Source organism: Pinus tabuliformis, chromosome 1_2 (assembly GCF_031772625.1).
Source record: "Pinus tabuliformis cultivar Carrire ecotype Pingquan chromosome 1_2, CPIR1, whole genome shotgun sequence".
Classification (NCBI taxonomy): Eukaryota; Viridiplantae; Streptophyta; class Pinopsida; order Pinales; family Pinaceae; genus Pinus; species Pinus tabuliformis.
Window position 1 is genome coordinate 697,178,779 of NC_142298.1, and position 22,997 is coordinate 697,201,775.

The following is a 22,997-nucleotide window of genomic DNA, read 5'->3' on the forward strand; positions in this document are numbered from 1 at the left end:
GAATTTGAAGGCGAAATTGAGGAAGGAAATCAAGAAGAAAAAGAGGAAAAAGGGAGCTTGATCGACTTCAGATATTGGCCAAAGCCTCTTTGGCCCAGCATAACACTTGATAAGGATTCTCTAGCCCAAATTTCAAGAAATTTGGGGCATTTTTGGTGTTTTTGGAAATTTTTGTGCAAGAAACAGGGTTTTTCTCCCTGTGGCGCGGCGCTTAGGATTGGGAGCTCCAAATCACAAATGGTTTGCATTTTTGGATTCAGCATGAAAAATCATGCCTGTTGGTGCATGGAAAATAAATTTGGGCATGATTTGAGTCCCCAGGAGGTCAAAAACACTCAAAAAATGACCTCTCTGCCCCTATTTTGACACACAGGAAGCAGTCTTTGGAGAATGAAGTTTTGGAGGGGCAAATGACCACCAAATTCAGAAATTCCACATTGGTTGGAAAGTAGATAGGCCAGGATTTCCAAAAAGCACACTTGGGCACAATTTGGACTCCTGCGGGTACCTCAAAATTGCCTGCAAAGTGGCGTGACGCATATAGATTTGGGTGCGGCGCATATAGACCCAAAGGCCAAAATCACTTCCGCTCTGCGACATTTCGAATCGCGACTTTCTCCAAGTGGGCCCGCTCATTTACACTACACTTTTTTCGCCACCTAAGGCAAAGTTTAAAGAATATTTTCACTAAAGGTTGGCTTCTATCCAAGTGGCAAAGGAAGGCGAGCAGTCACCCAAGACATTTGTCATTTTTGTAACGCTGCACCTGTAACTAATGGTTGGCTTTCCATTTCCAGTTTGTAATCATTTGGAAAACTCCCCAACTCTAGGTCGTTCTATTTCCCAATGGCATAGTCTATTTATTGTATGCAAACCATTTGCAAAGGGTTGGTTGGAATTTCTGGGAAACTGTTGGAGAGACACCCAGTCACTCACTGTACATTTTGATAGAGAATTAATGAAAGATTGCAGCTCTGGTTCATGAGATTCCTATGGCGTGAGTTTAGCAAATGTATCTTCTTTATGTTTCATATGTATTTCGTTATGTTCCATATTTTCATTCATATTCATTTCCAGTGAAAGCTTTCTAAGTAAAAAGGTAGAATTCAGTGTACTGCTCTACCTTGGGATAGTTTTCATGTTCTATGTTTTCTTTTGTTGAAAAGGATTCATGTATTTATGCCCTTTTCACACTCTTAAACAATCTCTCCAGTCCATATTATTTCAAATCTAATTACTAGACTTTTTGCCTATCATGCCTCACGAAATAATCCGTGTCTTTGAGTTAAATTCTCTGCTCATTCTGTTCCTTGGCCCCCACACATCCCAGAAAACTCAGTCATTTTTCAAAATACCTCTTTCATATTTATTTACCTAGCCTAAAATCAGTATTCATTTTTGCAGACCCTATTGTTTATTTTTCTGAGTGTGACCCGGAGAGAGCCCTCTCCTGTTCTGGTAGGGCTAGCTACTAGATTGAGTGTGATTTGTGGTTACCCTAAATTTTTCCTTCCTTCAGCCTAAGGCAGATTTAGGTGCTAACAGGATGCATATATTTGAGTAATGGCCCTAAATTCAATGGGGAAGATCTGACTTTGACTCTTGAACATATAGAAAATTTTTAAACATTTGTGAGAATTCTTAGAGTTAGAAAGGAAGATGTCTTCATCAGATTGTTCTTTGATTCGTTTCAAGGAAAATGTAGAAGATAGATTAAAAATTTTCTTATCAGATCTATTAAGTCATTCGCAGATTTTTGGCATATCTTTCTTGAAACATGGATGGAGAAAGAGGAAGAATTCAAAATAGAGGTGCCCTCTATTCAAGGCTTTAGAGAATGGGAAGATATGTGCACAGATGATGAGGTAGATGAGAAATTTGCTTCATCTCTTTCTTCTTATCTAAAATGTCGTCAATGTGGCCATGAAGTTAAGCTAACTTTTTTGCAAGAGTTTGCCATTAAAATTGAAGAAGATCTAAGTAAATTGGAGACCCAAATATAGTCCCAGGGTCTGGACTGTCAATTCCCATTCTTTGGGGACCTTTTTCAGTAGAAGGAAGGAAAGGTAAGACTGCCCTTGGATGTTTTCATTAATATTTTGGAGCTGGAAGCATGTATTGAAGAGATGGGGCAACAAATAGACTCTGGTTTCTTTGATCCTGTTGCGGCATATATCTAAAAAAATTTCAGTTTGAATAACAAGCCAGATTTTCTTTTACACAACCAGACTCATTTTGTGCATGTATGGCTATCAACATTTCCAGTTGTGTCCTGGTTCAAGCACTTCCCAGCAGTATCCTTGTCAGAGTTACTTGATTGGTTGATCTAGTATTACAACATCACTTGATCTATTGATTTTCTAGCAAAGTAGGGTAGATTTGTACATAAATAAGCTGCCTGAGGCAACATTTCAGTTTTCGTTATTTGTTTATGTATAGATTACAGTATGTATATGTTTATGGTTGGTATAACTTGTTCAGGTTTGCAGTTTTTTGAGACCGTATTTCCAAATGGATGATGCACTTGGCCTACAGTGTTCTTGTCACCTCCAAGGAGCTTCCATCCCTAATAAGGCCAATGTTAGTTCCAGTCTTCACACCCTGTCACCAGGGATCAAAATGGACTCTTACTATGTGTGGTTTTCAAAGATTTTTTGCACATGAGTTTCAGTGAAAATCTTATCCTAAGTATGTTCATCAGAAGCAGCTTGGAAATAGATTTCCAATGGTATATTGCACGCCTGAAACCATTTCCTGGATCAGAAGATATGATCGAAATGAATGATTGATTCTTGGTTATGCATGTTTTGAGGTCAGTTGCTACACACAAGGACAAGTTTACTAAAAAATAAGTTTTGACACGAATTTTACAAAACTAAAATATTATTTTGTCCATCACATACCAAATAAAAAAAACCTCCTTCAGTTTATGAACAGGTGTTACTATGTGGGATATATGCAGTGATATTTTAAGCCTACATTAAAACAAAACAAATTTTACATATGTTTTACTGTTTTAGTCATTTTAGTGCGGCACGATTATACAACAGATGGAAGGTAATTGTGAGAAAATCAAAGAGGTTTTTGTTAAAAATGAGCCATATAAAAAAAACCTATTTCAGTTTATACCCAGGTGTCCTGAGTTGGAATATTTGACTAGATCATTACAGGCTATTTTTACAGTTTTAACTATTTAGTGATTTTCTATTTTAGAGATTATTGTGTGACATGGATTCCAAGCAACTGGAAACGAATTTATAAAATTTGACAAAGGTTGTTTGCACACATGACCTTATATACAAAAACCTCTTTCAGTTTTGGAATAGGTATTATGGTTCAAGAGATACGAGTTCATCTTTGAGCCCTATTTTCAGAAATTCGGTACAAAATTAATGTAACTGATTCTATCTTGAGAGAGATGGTTGAGCTCAACTCCCTTAGTACAGGGATGAGCTAATTGCATATATTTGATGAATTTTAGAGTGTAATGGTTGGATTTTTGTAATAGAGGGAGGCTGCATTGGACTGTGTAAAGTTTTCTTTGAATATTATTATAATGAAGCTTTTTCTGCTCTTTAAATTTGGGATTCATCACGGTGTTTAATGTGGAACATGTTTTTCTTGTAAATTCATTTCCATGCTTTATTTTTTCTGCTAATTTGGTTACAACATTCTCTAAGGGAAGAGTTAGGAATCCATTCATGCATGATGCTCCTTTCACAATGATTATGTTGTTTGATATAGTGGTTATCTTTTCAGAATCCATCCTCTATTGAGTAACCCTGTGCTTCTCTTCCTTCTAAAGTTGCCACTATAGATCCATCCCCTGATTGATGCTTGTAGGGCAGCGGTCTTTTCTCTCTTTTATTTTCTCATTATATATTTAATCTAGCTGTACATTGCACTTACTTTGCCCCAAGTTTTCCGATAGAAACTAGCCCCAAATCCATAGCCCAATAGTCCCTTCTCTTGCTGTTTTCAACCCACAATTTTCAACCAAATCCTTATTCTTCATAGCTAGCCTAAGATTCAGTTATCGCAGCCACGTTTTGTTGGAAAAGAGAGAGCCCTCTCTAGTTTGGCAGGGCTAGATGCCAGATCAAAAGCTTGGTCTGTGGTTACCTCAGAATTGCCTCTTCTCAGCCTTCAGGTTCATTCTGAGTGCTAACATATTGGCACTGTTGCCGGGGATGAGGTGATAGATCTTCTCTGGGAAAGATCATTCAAGTTGCAGATTTGATTGATGATGGTGGAAAACAGTCAGACACATATGAAGGATGAAACATTCACTCAACGACTCCAGTTTTCGAAATCTCGAGTTTCAAAGTATTGATGGTGGCTCCACTTGCTAAATGAAGGACTCAAATGTTGCTTCTATTTGTTCAAGGTATTCATGTATCGATTTGTCTAATCTTCCTGGTTTTCCTAATAAATTACCGAAGGATGCATATATTTTGAGTAATGGCCCTAAATTCAATGGGGAAGATCTAACTTTGACTCTTGAACATATAGAAAATTTCAAAACATTTGTGAAAATTCTTAGAGTTAAAAAGGAAGATGTCTTCATCAGATTGTTCTTTGATTCATTTCAAGGAAAATGTAGAAGATGGATTAAAAGTTTTCCTATCAGATCTATTAAGTCATTCATAGATTTTTGGCATATCTTACTTGAAACATGGATGGAGAAAGAGGAAGAATTCAAAATAGAGGTGCCCTCTATTCAAGGCTTTAGAGAATGGGAAGATATGTGCATGGATGATGAGGTAGATGAGAACTTTGCTTCATCTCTTTCTTCTTATTTGAAATGTTGTTGATGTGGCCATGAAGTTAAGCTAGATTTTTTGCAAGATTTTTCCATTAAAATTGAAGAAGATCTAACTGAATTGGAGACCCAAATACAGTCCCAGGATCTGGACTGTCAAGTCCCATTCTTTGGGGACGTTTTTCAGCATAAGGAAGGAAAGGTAAGGCTGCCCTTGGATGTTTGCATTAATAATTTGCCACTGGAAGCATGTATTGAGGAGTTGGCATAGTAAATAGAGTCTGGCTTATTTGATCCTTTTGCGGCATATATGGAAAAAGAATTCAGTTTGAATAACAAGCCAGATTGTCTTTTACACAACCAGACTCATTTTGTGCATGTATGGCTATCAGCATTTCCAGTTGTGTCCTGGTTCAAGCACTTCCAAACAGTATCCTTGTCAAAGTTACTTGATTGGTTGATCTGGCATTACAATATCACTTTATATATTTATTTTGCAGCAAAGTAGGGTAGATTTGTACATAAATAGGTTGCTGAGGCAACATTTCAGTTTTCGGTATTTGTTTATGTACAAATTACAATATGTATATGTTTTTGGTTGGTATAACTTGTTCAGGTTTTCAGTTGTTTGAGACCATATTGTCCAATGGATGAGGCACTTGGTATATAGTGTTCTTGACACCTCCAAGGAGCTGCCATCCCCAATAAGGCCAATGTTAGTTCTAGTCTTCGCAGCCTGTCACCAGGGATCAAAATGGACTCTTAGTATGTGTGGTTTTCAGAGATGTTTTTCACATGAGTTTCAGTGAAAATCATATCCTAAGTATGTTCATTAGAAGCAGCTCAAAAATAGCTTTCCAACGGTATATTGCACGCCGAAACCATTTCGGGGATCAAAAGATATGATTGAAATGAATGATTGATTCTTGGTTTTGCATGTTTTGAGGTCAGTTGCTGCACACAGGGACAAGTTTACTACAAAATAATTTTGGACAGGAATTTTACAAAAGTGAAAGATTTTTTTGTCCATCACATACCAAATAACAAAAACCTCCTTCAGTTTATGCACAGGTGTTACTATGTGACAGATATGCAGTGATATTTTAAGCCTACATTAAAACAAAACAAAATTTACATTTGTTTTACTGTTTTAGTCATTTTAGTGCGGCGCCATTTTACAACATATGGAAAGCAATTTTGAGAAACCCAAATAATTTTTTGTCAACCACGAGATGTATAACAAAAACCTCTTTCAGTTTATTCCCTAGTGTCCTGAGTTGGAATATTTAACTAGATCATTATAGGCTATTTTTATAGTTTTAAATATCAGTAGTGATTTTCTGTTTTAGAGATTATTGTGTGACATATATTCTGAGCAACTGGAAATGAATTTATAAAATTTGAGAGAGGTTTTTCTCATAAATGACCTTAGCTACAAAAACCTCTTTCATTTTTGTAATAGGTGTTATGGATCAGATGATACGGGTTCATCTTTGAGCACTATTTTCAGAAATTAGGTCCAAAATTAATGTAACTGATTCTATCTTGACAGAGATGGTTGAGTTGAACTCCCTTAGTACAGGGATGAGCTAATTATATATATTTGATGAGCTTCAGAGTGTAATGGTTGGATTTTTTCAACAGAGGTAGGCTGCATTGGACTGTGTAAAGTTTTCTTTGAATATTATTATAATGAAGCTTTTTCTACTCTTTAAATTTGGGATTCATCATGATGTTTAATGTGCAGCATGTTTTTGTTGTAAATTCATTTCCATGCTTTGTTTTTCTGCTAATTTGGTTACAAAATTCTCTAAGTAAGTGTTAGGAATCCATCCATGCATGATGCTCCCTTCACAATGATTATGTTGTTTGATGTAGTGGTTATCTTTTCAGAATCCATCCTCTGTTAGATGCTATGTTGAGTAACCCTGTGCTTCTCTTTCTTCTAAAGTTTCCACTGTTGATCCATCCCCTGATTGATGCCTACAGGGCAGTGGTCTTTTCCCTCTTTTAGTCTCTCATTATATCTTTAATCTAGCTGTACATTGCGCTTACTTTGCCCCAAGTTTGCCGGCAGAAACTAGCCCCAAATCCATAGCCCAATAGTCCCTTCTCTTGTTGTCTTCAACCCACAATTTTCAACCAAAACCTTATTCTTCATAGCTAACCTAAGATTCAGCTATCGCAGCCACATTTTTTTGGCAAAGAGAGAGCCCTCTCTGGTCTGGCAGGGCTACTTGCTAGATCAAAAGCTTGGTCTATGGTTACCTCGGAATTGCCTCTTCTCAGCCTTCAGGTTCATTCTGAGTGCTAACATATTGGCGCCATTGCTAGGGATGAGGTGGCAGATCTTCTCCAGGAAAGATCGTTCAAGTTGCAGATTTGATTGCTAATGGTGGACAACAGTCAGACAGATATGAAGGCTTAAACATTTCCCTGGCGACTCCATTGTTTGAAATCCCAAGTTTCAAAGTATTGATGGTGGCTCCACTGGCTAAATGAAGGACTTAGATGTTGCTTCTATTTGTTCAAGGTATTCATGTATCAATTTTTCTAATCTTCCTGGTTTTCCTAATAAATTACCAAAGGATGCATATATTTTGAGTAATGGCCGTAAATTCAATGGGGAAGATCTGACTTTGACTCTTGAACATGTAGAAAATTTTAAAACATTTGTGAAAATTCTTAGAGTTAAAAAGGAAGGTGCCTTCATCAGATTGTTCTTTGATTCGTTTTAAGGCAAATGTAGAAGATGGATTAAAAGTTTTCCTATCTGATCTATTAAGTCATTCACGAATTTTTGGCACATCTTTCTCAAAACATGGATGGAGAAAGAGGAAGAATTCAAAATAGAGGTGCCCTCTATTCAAGGCTTTAGAGAATGGGAAGATATGTGCACAGATGATGAGGCAGATAGAACGTTGCTTCATCTCTTTTTTCTTATCTGAAATCTTGTCGATGTGGCCATGAAGTTAAGCTAAATTTTTTGCAAGAGTTTTCCATTAGAATTTAAGAAGATCTAACTGAATTGGAGACCCACATACAGTCCCAAGATCTAGACTGTCAAGTCCCATTCTTTGGGGACCTTTTTCAGCAGAAGGAAGGAAAGGTAAGGCTGCCCTTGGATGTTTGCATTAATAATTTGCAGCTGGAAGCATGTATTGAGGAGTTGGGGTAGAAAACATAGTTTGGTTTCTTTGATCCTGTTGCGGCATATATGGAAAAAAATTTCAGTTTTAATAACAACCCAGATTGTCTTTTACACAACCAGACTCATTTTGTGCATGTATGGCTGTCAGCATTTCCAGTTGTGTCCTGGTTAAAGCACTTCCCAGCAATATCCTTGTTAGAGTTACTTGATCGGTTGATCTGGCATTACAACATCACTTGATCTATTGATTTTGCAGCAAAGTAGGGTAGATTTGTACATAAATAAGCTACCTGAGGCAACATTTCAGTTTTTGGTATTTGTTTATGTACAAATTACAATATGTATATGTTTTTGGTTGGTATAAATTGTTCAGATTTGAATTTATTTGAGACTGTATTGTACAATGGATGAGGTACTTGGTCTACAGTTTTCTTGACACCTCAAAGGAGTTGCCATCTCCAATAAGGCCAATGTTAGTTCCAGTCTTTGTAGCCTGTCACCATGGATCAAAATGAAATCTTACCATGTGTGGTTTTCAGAGATGTTTTGCACATGAGTTTCAGTGAAAATCATATCCTAATTATGTTCATCAGAAGAAGCTCAGAAATATATTTCCAACGGTATATTTCACGCCAGAAACTATTTCCTAGATCAGAAGATGTGATCGAAATGAATGATTAATTCTTGGTTATGCATGTTTTGAGGTCAGTTGCTACACACAGGGAAAAGTTTACTACAAAATAAGTTTGGACAGGAATTTTACAAAAGTGAAAGATTTTTTTGTCTATCACATACCAAATAACAAAAACCTCCTTCAGTTTATGCACAAGTGTTACTATGTGGGAGATATGCAGTGATATTTTAAGCCTACATTAAAACAAAACAATTTTTACATTTGTTTTATTGTTTTAGTCATTTTAGTTCGGTGTCATGTTACAACAGATGGAAAGTAATTTTGAGAAACCCAAAGAGGTTTTTGTCAACCACAAGCCATATAACAAAAACCTCTTTTTGTTTCTTCAAAGGTTCCCTGAGTTGGAATATTTGACTAGATATTTATAGGATATTTTTATAGTTTTAAATATTTAGTGATTTTCTGTTTTAGAGATTATTATCTGACACGGATTTCGAGCAAATGGAAACGAATTTCTAAAATTTGAGAGAGGTTTTTCTCACACATGACCTTATCTACAAAAAAATCTTTCATTTTTTTAACGGGTGTTATGGTTCAAGAGATACGAGTTCATCTTTGAGCCCTATTTTCAGAAATTCGGTCCAAAATTAATGTAACTGATTCTATCTTGAGAGAGATGGTTGAGCTCAACTCCCTTAGTACATGGATGAGCTAATTGTATATATTTGATGAATTTTAGAGTGTAATGGTTGGATTTTTGTAGCATAGGGAGGCTGCATTGGACTGTGTAAATTTTTCTTTGAATATTATTATATTGAAGTTTTTTCTGCTCTTTAAATTTGGGATTCATCAATGTGTTTAATGTGCAACATGTGTTTCTTGTAAATTCATTTCCATGCTTCATTTTTTCTGCTAATTTGGTTACATCATTCTCTAAGGGAATTGTTAGGAATCCATCCATGCATGATAATCCTTTCACAATTATTATGTTGTTTGATGTAGTGGTTATCTTTTTAGAATCCATCCTTTGTTAGATGCTCTTTTGAGTAACCCTGTGCTTCTCTTTCTTCTAAAGTTGCCACTGTTGATCCATCTCCTGATTGATTCCTACAGGGCAGCGATCTTTTCACTCTTTTATTCTCTCATTATATCTTTAATCTGGCTGTACATTGTACTTACTTTGCCCCAAGTTTGTCGGTGGAAACTAGCCCCAAATCCATAGCGCAATAGTCCCTTCTCTTGCTGTTTTCAACCCACAATTTTCAACGAAATCCTTATTCTTCATAGCTAGCCTAAGATTCAGTTATTGCAGCCACGTTTTGTTGGCAAAGAGAGATCCCTCTCTGGTCTGGCAGGGCTAGATGCCAGATCAAAAGCTTGGTCTGTGTTTACCTCGGAATTGCCTCTTCTCAGCCCTCAGGTTCATTCTGAGTGCGAACACAAGCAACTTCACCATCTTATTTCATTCAAAATATTTCCATGGTGTAAAGATTAAGTTACAACGATCCATGCACTTTCATTGGATGGATACTTGTCAAACATTTTCAGTTGGTTTGAAGGTACAAAAGAGGTATAAGAAGTAAGTTCATTGTTATGCCTTTTAGGCCTATTGGTTATGTAATTGTTGTATTCAAGCATCATTATGTTTTACATGAAAGTTATGTTCAGAAATTTTCATACTTTCAAGATGTACAATTGGGCTTGAGTCATGTAAACAAAGTAGTGAAATTTTTCATCCATTTACATTATATTTTGATATGTCATATTGTTAAGAAGGATGTTTCTTTTGATGGTGACATGGAAAAAACCATGAGTTTCTATGAATGACTGAAAATGGTGCAACAAACAGTGCAAGATGAATTTGAAAAGGGAAAAGACAAATACATGTATTATGTCAATAACATATTTCAATTTGATGGTGCAAGCTGGTGTCAATTTTGCAAAAGGAGGCTTCAAGTTGTTGAACAAGGAGAGAATGTTCATATTTCACATTCGGAATGCATCCCTACAAAATTTTTGAATCAGTTTCAACAAGATGCCATTTGTGACATAAGAACGAGGTCCTCAAGGTAAGGGAATGTTGATTTCCTTAGAGAGGAGCTGAAGGAAAAAAAATCGTCAAAAGCCAATTGGATCGAGATTGGAAAGGTGATGGGACTGTACCCTCATCTACTTGTCAGCTAATAGTGATATTTTGGGGTCCAAAAGGCTTCTAGTGGGGAGGAATGGTTAGGTGCTCAATATTTTACTCAAAAATCAAAGTTCTTAGATTGGCTCGAAACATATACAAATGCTTCCACCTCGTCAAGATGATCGCAATGCAATTTGTTTCATTAAAAACTGAATCTGGATGAAGGAGAAAAGACCCGTTGTTCGTTTTGCTATGCAACTAAAAAAATTGCAAAATAGGACAGAATGATGACATGGTAGTACAGTCAACGTGATGAGAATCTTCTTCAGTTTTTTCCCAATGAGCTTGTGACAAGTGTCACTTTAGTATTCGCCAGTTTGGTTGTGTGAAGGTGAAATTTCCTAATGTCCTCCAAAGTGGAATTATTGGTTCATGGTGAATATTATGTGAATTGTAGTTTTTAGAAAAGAAATAATAATATATATATATATATATATATATATATATATATATATATATATATATATATATATATATATATATAGATATATATGTTTTATATCACACACACACACACACACATATATATATATATATATAGATATATTATATTAAATATTAAATTTCATTATATACAATGGCACATTTCAAATATCACGGTATAGTTCTGAACTATATACAAAATACAAATATTTCATATGGTAAAATATTTTACGGGATGGGCGGAGGGCAAGTCGAACCTGTGACCTCCCACTCCCAAAAAAGCACGAACCTTGAAAACCATAGCCTCCAAAAATATATTTAATGCGACAGTGGATCCTATGATGGGAGAGGAGGGAGCTAGCCTTACGGGCCAGCCCCCTCTCCATACGACCATGCTCCAAAAACCAAGAGCCAACGCAAATGACCAAGCATGATTAGCACCCCTAATCATGCTTAACATTAATTAAATAATTTTTTAAGGTTGGTGGCAGATTCTGAGGAGTGCCAAATTCGATGGATTGCCAGTTTTGGCGGTGCTAATTGGAGTCTTCTCCATTTTTAGCGAGATTTCCTAGGGAAACATTGAATGAAGCATATCTTGAGCAATTTTTGACCAAATTGAGCTCAAAAAGAGATTTTCTTGGCTAACTTGGACATCCTGAACTCATTGGTACATGTTTCAGTGGCAATAAAAGACTTATACAGGTGATTTTTCCACAGGGAAGTTCAAGGAAGCCAAGGCCACCAGGGAAGGAGGTGATGCCCAGATCAGCCAGAGTTAGTTTTCAGAGATCTAATAGTCATTTTTGGCTAATTTGGACATTCTAAACACATTGGTGCAGGTATCAGGAGCCATAGATATTTGTAAATATATTTTTTTCCATGTTGAGCTAATATAGAGGCCTAAGCTATGGAAGCTGGACCATTGAGATGTAGCCAAGGAGGGGTGGACTCCTTCATCAAAACACTATGTTAATGTGTCTCTTTGATGGTTTGCTACACTGTACATGTTTGTTGCTCAATATTTGTTTTTGAAGCTATTTTTCTCATGAATGTACTTTTAAACTTAAGGAAATTTACCTGATTGTAAGCACAAATAACTAATGAAACCTCAACACAAGGAGCAATAAGCATGCACATATTTCTAAATCTATAATTTTTATTAGCACAAAAAAACTAATCATACAAAAACATATGAAAACATCTTCCCCATTCGTCTTCTCATCTGACACTTGAGGGCTCCCCCTTTCTTTATGACTAGCTCTCATCTTAGGTTTCCTTTTCATCTACAAACCTGAGAGACTTTACATGATGACTAAATTTATCTCAACTTGTCTCTCTTGAGCTCTGACTAGCCTCTCATTATCTTCCTATTGGCATTATGATGTTCATGGTTGTAGCTAGTTGGTGTTGGATTTGGTTTCATGATGGTAGATAACTTGTTTTAACATTGGTGTAAACCCTATGATGATCTAGTTGAGGTATTGATGACATTCTTGTAGCTTGGTTGCAGCTGGTTGTGTTGGCATTGAGTTGATTGTGTTGGGAGTGATGTGAACCTTATGATGTCAAATTTATGATGGTTAGTTGACAAATATTGAGGTCATGAAGGTGTTTAGGGATGTGTTAGCTTGTGTTGCCATGTATTGGCATTGATATCAACTCTATGGTGATGACATTGATGTGATTTGTTTGCAGAGCTTAGATGCAGAAATATGACTCTCAGATTTGTGAGAAGTGTGTGATTCCCGTTGTTGAGTTAGCACATGAATTAGGTCTTCATTTCTTCATTGGTTTAGAGGAATGTTTTCCTCATGATGAGGATCTAGAGATGCTACAATGTCATGTAGAAGTCTGGAGGAAGAATGATAGGATCTGGAAGAAGTTTGATAGGTGTGGAAGGTCCTACAAGTGGGAGAGATGTTGGAAAATATTTGGAAGCATTGTACTATTAGATGGAGGTCATTTTCTATAGGAGATAATGTTTATGAGTTGTGTTCCTCCGTTTAGGGACTTATGCTCAATGTCACAATGAGAAAATCCTTATAGAAGATGAGCAAGATGCCCTAGACATCCTCCTGAAGTTGGGCTGGAAAAGACCTCGAGGAAGGAGACCAAATGAGGGGTAACACAGTGTATTATTTGCACACAAAGTATTAGTAACACTGGCCAAATGTTGGATAAAAGAGTTATAATGCAATTCAACAAAGAAAAGGGAGTGTTACTCTATTTTGAAGTGTTTTTCCTCTAGATTCCTCGTGCACATTGGATTTAGAAATTCATGGAGGATTCTATACTAATTGAAAAAGGTCAGGAATGGTTTGGAAAATTCAAACAATGAATGTGAACACCTTAAGTGCACAAGTAGTGGTGATAATGGCTTGATTTCGTCAACTTTTTGCACTCTTGATCCCAGTCCAAAAGTGTAATTCACCCTGTATGTTTTATATACTTCACTTTGGAGTAGAATGATGGTTGGTTAAGTATATATGTGAGGGAGAAGGTTGCAGATAAGTAGAAGAATATGTTAGACCTAGTAGAGAGAAAAGATGGATAGTGCTTGAGTGAAATGGAAGTGAATGGAGCAGATTATTGAAGTAGTGTATCAGTGCTTAGATTAGAGTTGGGGTCGTTGTACCAAAGTTTTTTTTGGAGGATTGTAGAATAGATTATGTTGCTAGATGGTCATAGTAATTATAGTTTTGATGCATAAATGTGAGCCACTATTTTTCTATTTTTGGGAGCACACTGTTTGTGGTGTTTTTTATTATGATTTGTTGAGAGTTTTTGTTGGGTTGTGTTATATTCTTTCCATGACTAGCCCACATAGTTAACCGGGGGGTTAGAAGGGGGGTAGAGCGCCCCCTTCATTGTGCCGATTGCATAGCGGGGGGAGTCACAGGGGGTTTGAGGGGTGCAGGTAACCCCACTCTATGGGGTCTGGGGCAGCGCCGTGGAAAATTTTGGTTTTGGACCCTATATTAGGTTGGGTGGACCTACCTATGGTTTTGTGCATGTTTTTCGCACATGGTTTTAGATGCGATGGTTTTCAGTCCATGGTTTTGGACGCGATGGTTTTCGGTCCATGGTATTGGATGCTTCGGCATGTATAAATATGTATTGTAGCATTGAAAGGAACATAATGAAAAATCAAACTAGCAGTCCCGGTTTTGGGATCCAGGGGAAAATCTCTGTGTATATGTGTTTGATGTGTTATGCTCTCGCATTGTTTATTTTCTGTGTTTTAGAATTCGTATGCAGGTAATTTTTGTACTGAGTTAAAACCTACATTTGGTATCAGAGCTGTTTTGGCTTCAAGGGGACACCTTTGCTGCCGAGGAGTTTCACTTGGGCCTGTGGTAGACCCTGTTCTATGGTAGATCTGCGGGATCGATTCCAGTGGTGAAAGAAGATGGTGAGTAGTGGAAAGATAGAGATCAAGAAATTTAATGGTCAGAGTTTTGAGTTATGGAAACTCAATATGGAGGATTTGTTGGTGGATAAAGATTAATGGATCATAGTAGATCCAGGTACTAAACCAACGGGAGTGTCCGATGAAGAATGGAAGAAGTTGGATCAGAAGGCAAAGAGCACAATACAATTGTTTGTCTCAGATTCAGTATTGCTGAATATATTAGGTGAAGCTAAAGTAAAGGCTTTGTGGGACAAGTTATGGATTTTATGCCAATCTAAGTCTTTGGTGAATAAATTGTTCCTATGAAAAAGGTTGTATAACCTGAAAATGAAATATGGAGACTCGGTGACAGAGCATCTAAACTCATTTAATACTGTGTTAAGTCAGTTATCATCTGTTGACATCAAAATTTTAGATGAAGATAAGTGCATCAGTTTGTTGTGTTCTCTACCAAATTTGTGGGATAGTCTGGTTATTGTAATAGGTAGCAATGCAACTGCCTTGCAGTTTGATGAAATAGTCCCATCCTTGCTGATGGAGGAAATGAGACAGAAAAATATGGAGAGCCAGAATGGTGATGCCTTGTTTGTATGAGGACGGTCCCAGAATAGAAACAAAAATAAGTCATCGAGTGGGAGGTCTAAATCTAGAGGGAGATCTAAATCTCCAGGAAAACCTGTAAAGGTGGTGTGCTGGAAATGCAGAAAGGAAGGGCACTACAAAAGGGACTGTAAATCTAAAGCTCCTAATAAAGGAAAGGGATTTGATGATACTCCTTCTGCAGAGGCGAAAACCACCTCAGATGAAAGTGGGGATGTGTATTTGGCTTCTTCAAGTACACATGTAGATCACGAGGCATGGTTGATTGACTTAGGTGCATCCTTTCACTTCACTCCCCATAGAGAGTGGTTCTACGAGTATGAGAAATATGATGGTGGTGATGTCTTCTTGGGGGATGACAGAAAGGCTAGAATCGTTGATCATGGAAAAGTAAAGTTGAAGTTGCAAGGTGGAAGGGTTAGAACACTTCTGGGTGTTCTGCATATTCCTGCATTAGCCAGAAATTTGATTTCTGTAAGCAAGCTTGATGATGCAGGTGTAAGAACAATGTTCAAGAAGGATACCTGCAAGATGGTTTGGGGGGCACTAGTATTGATGCATGGAGTTCGAATTGGAACTCTGTAGAAGCTGCAATGTAGCACTGTTGTTGATGGGTGCAATAGTTTTGTGGTTCTTGAAAGTGGAGCATAAAATCTAGTGGTCTCTAGAGAGAAGACCATGCTGTGGCATCAAAGGCTTGGACATATTGGAGAGAAGGGCCTTCGAATACTTCACGGTAAAGGTATGGTAGAAGGTATGAGTAATAGCTCTCTGGATTTTGATTTCTGTGAAAATAGTGTATATGGGAAGCAGAATCGGGTGAGTTTCCCTTATGGTGGTAAGAGGGCAAAACAGATATTAGAGCTTGTGCACAGTGATGTGTTTGGACCTATGAAGGTTCCATCACTGGGTAAGTCTATGTACTATCTATCCTTTATAGATGACTTCTCAAGGAATACATGTATATATTTACTTGAGAAGTAATCTAAAGTCTTTGACAAGATTAAATAATTTAAGGCTCTGGTGGAAAACCAGACAGAGAAGAAGATAAAGGTGCTGAGGATAGATAATGGTGGAGAGTTTTGCAGTAAGGAATTTGAATAATTATGTAAGAAGTTTGGTATAGCACGGTAGAAGACTACTCCATACACACCTGAGCAAAATGGAGTTGTAGAAAGAATGAACAAGATGTTGACGGAAAGGGCAAGAAGCATGCTCAGTGGTGCCGAGTTAGGGTAGGAATTCTAGGCAGAGGTGGTGGAGACAACATGTTACTTGGTCAACAGATAACCTTCATCAATGTTGGAGGATAAGACTCCACAAGAGGTATGGACTGGTAAGAAACCCTCTTTTTCACATTTGAGGGTATTTGGATGTGATGCATATGCACATGTTCCAAAGGAGAAATGAACCAAGTTGGATAGTAAATCTGAAAAGTGCATCTTTATTAGGTATAAGGATGGTTTAAAGGGTTATAAGCTTTGGAACCCAGTAACAAGGAATGTTGTGTACAACCGAGATGTGGTGTTCAGAGAGGTAAATGATGTTATCAAACATGAAGTCCAACTAAAGGAACCTGAGAAGATAGAGTTTGAGCTAAAGGAGGAAGAATCAGACTCTATAGTAGAGGAGGAATCAGAAGATGAAGAGCCACAAACTCTGGGTGTGAAAAGATCAGTTCGAGAAAGAAGGTAGCCAGAAATGTATAGTCCATCTACTTTCTGTTCAAATTTTGCTTTATCTATTACTGATGATGATCCCAGAACTGTGAAGGAAGCAGTAGATTTAGAGGATGTAAAACTATGGAAAGAGGCCATGCTTGATGAAATGGCATCTTTGCGTAAAAATGAGGCTTGGGATTTGGTGGAGTTGCCGGCTGGAAGGAAACCCATTGGCAGCAAATGGGTGTTCAAGAAGAAGACAAATGCGGAAGGAAAGGTGGAGAAATACAAAGCTCAGTTGGTAGCAAAAGGTTATTCCTAGGTGTCAGGAATTGATTTTGGTGATATTTTTTCTCCTGTTGGCAAGGTAACTTCTATTAGATTACATTTATCTGTTATTGCTGCTTTTGATTTTGAGGTAGAACAGATGGATGTGAAGACAACATTTCTTCACGTGGATCTGGAAGAGGAGATCTACATGAAGCAACCTAAAGGCTTTGCGGTGAAGGGTAAGAAAGAACTGGTATGCAAGTTAAAGAAGTCTCTCTATGGGTTAAAACAGTCACCAAGGACGTGGTATCAAAAATTTGATACATTTATACGGGGGCTTGGCTTCTCTAGAAGAAAAACAGATCAATGTGTGTATTTTAAATTAATTGGTGACCGTGTTATTTATCTTCTCTTGTATGTGGATGATATGTTGCTGGTTGGAAATGACAAAGAAATTATCCAGGATTTGAAGATCCATTTGTCCTCCAAATTCGAAATTAAAGATCTTGGTGCTGCAAACTATTTTTTGGGCATGGAAATTAAAAGAGATTGTACAAAGAGGAAGCTCTGGTTAAACCAGAGGAAGTACGTTGAGACAATATTGTAGAGGTTTAATATGCAAGATAGTAAACCAGTGAAGGTTCCTATTCCTGTAGGTGTAAAGTTATCCGCTGAACAATGTCCCAAGACATAAGAAGAGGAAAAGGACATGTCTCGTGTGTTAGCATTCAGAATGAACCTCAAGGCTGAGAAGAGGCAACTCTGAGGTAACCACAGACCAAGCTTTTGATCTGGCATCTAGCCCTGCCAAACCAGAGAGGGCTTTCTCTTTGCCAACAAGATGTGACTGCAATAAATGAATTTTAGGCTAGCTATGGAGTGCGGGGATTTGTTTAAAATGTTTTTGGGTCAAAAACAATAAGAGAAAGGACCATTGGGCTATGGAGTCAATGCCAGTTTCTGTCGGAAAATAGTGGCAAAGTAAGTGCAATGTTCATCCAAATAAATATTGCAAATGTGAGAAGAATAGAAGAGAAAGCCCATTGCCCTGTAGGCATCAAACAGGGGATGGATCTACAGTAGTAGCGTTAGACAAAAGAGAAACACAGGGTTACTCAGCAGAGCATCTAACAGAGGATGGATTCTGCAAAGACAACCACTACATTTAACAACAAAATCATTATGAAAGGAGCATCGTGTACAAATGAATTCCTAACACATCTCTTAGATAATGCTATAACAAGGTAGAAAAACAAAATATGTAAGTGAATTACAGGAAAAACATACTAGACATTAACATCGTGATGGATCCTAGGTCCAAAGGGCAGAAACTGTTTTATTAAAATAATATTCAAGAGAAACTTTACACAGTCCCAAGCAGCCTCTCTCTGCTACAAAAATTGAACCTTTATCTTTTAAAAATAATCCTATCTATACTAAATTACAAATCTATTTTTATTTCCTAAACATAGGAATCAAAATAATAAAAATAAAAAAGAAAACCAAATATGTGCTACGGTCAAATTACATGAACTAAATTATAACTAAATAATCTAACTAAATCTTCATCAAAAAGAACAATTGATTCGCTGCCACAAGTCGAAATGCCTGCCAAAGTTTGTTTGGAACCATTGCTGGAAATCTGGAATGTTTAACAGCTGTTGATTTCAAGCCCACAAACTCTGCCACCTATCCATTGGAAAATTTGAATGCTACCATCTATCCCCTTCAAAAACTCAGCACTGTTGATTTCATGGCTAAAACATTTGCCATCAGTTCCTAGAAAAATTTGAATAATGCCACATGCCTCTTTCAAAAATTCGATTGACTGCCACCTTGCACCCACCTACACCAATCTCTGTTGATCTTGTTGCTCTTTGGATGTTTCTTTGACTGCAATGGAAACACACCTGCCACGAATATGGAAGAGAGTTCCAGGAGCAAATAATTCTTCTTCTGCAATTTCAATTGGTTTTAGAGCCAATGGGTTTGGATCCCCTTTGTCCGAAGATAGTCCACATAGGATTTTATTGCAAGTTACTTCAGATCCCGTAGTTTCTTTCTTACTTTTATCACCTAAGTCATTTGCACTTCTTAATCTTGCATATGCAACATATTTACGGGCTGCATCTTGTGCAGATGACAATGCCTGCATTGTATTTACTACAAGATCTGCAACACCCTTCCGCTCTTCTCTCTCCAAGAGGCTTGTCCAATCAGTAAGAAGTATTTCATTTCGTAACCTCGCTAATGACACCCCACTCATCCTTGGGATAGCATCATCCTGCAACACCATTGTGGTGACAAAGTCAAGACAATCTTCTGCAAGTTTTTTCGAGGTACAAGGTGGAGTTGCAATTCCAACAGCAGATACAATATCAGGACTAAAACCTAGCTCTTTTTCTGATCTTTTCCTAAGCATTATGGCTAGCAATGCTACTGCAACTCCTCCAAGTGAATGCCCTACCAATATTAATCCAAAACCCTTGTGCATTTCAAGGCACTTCCTTAAGGTCTCTAGCTCATGGAAAAAAAAACCAATGTGCAGCTTCAACTGTCCCAAAATGAAATTGAAATCCATCAAAAGAGACTTCCTGGTTGCTCAGAGAAACCGTATCAGTAACAATGTCATGGACTATGTGTGTTCCACGGATACCAAGTACTACCAACTTATTGTGAATGTCAACTCCAATATAATATCTAGGCCGCATCACATTTGAATTGCTTACAAACTTCAAAAACATTACTTTCTCGAAGCATGTTGTTACGTGCCAGACCTGAAGCATATTTCATGTAAGCACCTTTTTCCAGTTCTACATAATATATCAAATCCTGAACCACATAGTTAGAGAAGTTCTATTCACCCCTGATATTATCAACCACCATTTCAGAAGCATGACGAAGAGAGAGAAGATAAAGACCCAGAGTAAGATCCCCCAAGCTCCATTCTTGCATTCCAAGAGTACTCCGATGCAGACTTGTAGCAATTTCTACAAGAGAATGAGTACTGGTAGGGCTAGGTCCATTTTCAGAGTAACCCGGTAGCAGAACCCACTTGTAGAGTTGTAAAGTTGGCTCCAGAATATTGCTAAGCCACGCCAGTTGAGAGCTCCATTTTTTATCACTCAAGTCCTTTGGATTGCCACTTTGTTTATCAGTAGATATTTCCTACCCAGAGGACAATTGTTCATCCAATTTAGGTGGCTTGGCACAATGAGCTTTGCCATCTTTCATTTCTAACTTATTGCCATCCAGTTGCTTTGCTTCAGATTGCTGCCAACCATAATGAGAGAAAAAATGTTGAATGGATTTGCTACATGCTTCCAACTGCTTTTTCAGAATATTGAATCTGTTGTTCATCCAGCGCAGAGCTTGCTTTTGATATGGATGCAGATCACACAATAGAGTAGAATGTGGATCCATTTCCTCTAGATGACAACTCTCTAATTCAAGTTTTCCCAATTTCAAATTGGACAAATCCTCCTCTCCTTCATTCTCTTGCTCATTGACAAAGCGTGAATCACATTTCGACAGATGGGTTCTACACACAGTGCCAAGAAGAAACGTGCAGCACCAAGAGGAAACACGTAGTGCCACACTTAAATTGTCTTGGTTTGATTTTTGTGTGTTGTAGCTGCATGAGAGCTAGGCTGAGCCTTCGACTCTTAATCGATTTTTTAAAAATAAAATTTGTGATTTTTGATGCAGGGCGCATGGAGTTTGAAGCTGAGCGTTTGAAATTGTGGAGTTTGCTAATTTCAACTTCATATGCCACAATCTTCCTGAGTGAATGAAATTTGCTCTCAAATGAAATGCTGAAGTGAAATCCTCTCAAATAGAGTGATGTTGGATGCCTTCAATCAACTTGCCGAGTTTATTTGCTATGCAAAAATCCACCCACAAAACCAATGTTTGAAGTTGTACTTCAAACTCTGTGCAGCTAATCAGAAAATCATCGTGCTTCATATTACAAAAGTGAAAATTCATAGAGAGATTACGAGAACAATCATGTTGGAAAGCTAATAATTTGAACTTCACAAATTCCTTGAAAGTGCTACCTATGCTAATTTGATTCTTTTCCCACGTTTTACTAGCCATAGAAATGACAGAATCATGGGGCAATACTTCATTATTGATATTGACTATTGGCTCAGCAATATAAAGTGACATAGGGAAAGGGGGCAACGCTTCAACTTCTTTTTGCAATTGGGTAGTTGAAAACATATTTCCTTCACTATACTCTTCACATTTTGAAAGGCCCTGCTTTGTGGCACTTCCACTGTCATCATGAATGTGCTCAAAGATTTCAATATGTTTCATCATTGTTTTGATCCTCACTTCTTGAGCAGACACTTGGTCTATCCAGGGGTGAGACAGTATTGGCATGGTCGTGATCCTCAAATGCAAGTATTACAGATACACCATCTAATCTAGTGTTTAGATTGCAATCTAGCCTATTAGCATTTTAATGATATTACACATTAAACGTCGATTGATGATTTCTCCAGTTCTTTCACAACATACAAGTTCAAGAAGAATATTCAATAGCCTATCCTTAATTTTTGCAGCACGAATTACATGCTCTCTCCAGATTTAATCCAAGTTCATGGACAGGTGTTTTGTTGGAGTTTGTAACATATATATACATCAAAATGTCCTGAATCATCTGTAGTGCATAGCATCATAGCCCATAACAATTGCCTCACCCAAGATTCATACCTATAAATCTCCAAATATTTCTTTCTAGAACCATGAGACCTGCAACTGTAAACTTTTCACCAGCAATATCACTGTCATCAATGTACAGTGCCCCCTGCACAGATTCATGGATGTATCTTTCAATCAAAGCAGGGAAATGAGCTTGCCATATGTTTGATATGAGGATTAGTAGCATGACATTCTCTCCTTCCTATCACAATCCAGCCACTGACATGTCCTAGTTTCCTCTAGAATATTCAATACATGAATTGCTGCACCGGGAGATCTTTAAGTCATTTATTCATGTGGTCATATCTTCTGATCCGGGAGCTAGTTTTGGGAGTGTGATATACTATTTGAAAGCTTTTTCCGAGCTGTTTCTAATGGACATGCTTAGGACATGTTTTTCACTGAAGATTATTTGCAAAACACCTCTAAAAACTAGACATCGTAAAAGCCCACATTGATCCTTGGTGATAGGCTGCGAAGACTGGAACTAACACCGTGTTCCATATGCAAGTGCAGTCAGTAGCCTAATATATGCGATGGTCTGTACTAGACCAGACATTGCACATGTAGTGGGAGTATTGAGCATGTTTATGTCAAAACAAGGGAAAGAGATCTGGACAATAGTGAAGCAGGTTTTCAGGTATTTGTGTGGCACTAGTGACTATGGTTTTTGCTACCAAGGAAGACCAGGATTGGATAGAGTGTTAGATATTCATGGCTTTGTTGATGCAGATTGGGCTGGAGATCTGGATCAGAGAAGATCTACAATTGGGTATGTGTTTAACCTATTTGTAGGTGTAGTCAGTTGGATGATTAAGAAACAATCTGTAGTGGCACTATCAACTACAGAGGCAGAATACATGGCAGCCACTCATGCAAGCAAGGAAGCAGTTTGGTTGCAGAGATTATGTTCAAGTATGGTTTTAGTACAGGGAGCTATAAGGATAGTCTGTGATAGCCAAAGTGCATATTTCTTGGCAAATAACCCTGCATATCATTCAAAGACAAAGCACATTGATGTTCAGTATCACTTTGCGAGGGATATGATAGAAGACAAAAAGGTGTTGTTGGTAAAGGTGGACACTTTGAAGAATACTGCAGATGCATTGACAAAATCTGTGTGCTCTGAGAAGTTCTCTTGGTGTAGAGAAACAATGGGCATTGAAGGGCTGGATAAATGACT

At 37.6% G+C, this 22,997-nt stretch overlaps 1 pseudogene; it reads right to left on the reverse strand.

The window, feature by feature from the left end:
* Positions 1-18,953: 18,953 nt before the first annotated feature.
* Positions 18,954-22,997, reverse strand: part of LOC149207657 (uncharacterized) — a 97,801-nt pseudogene continuing 93,757 nt past the window's right edge.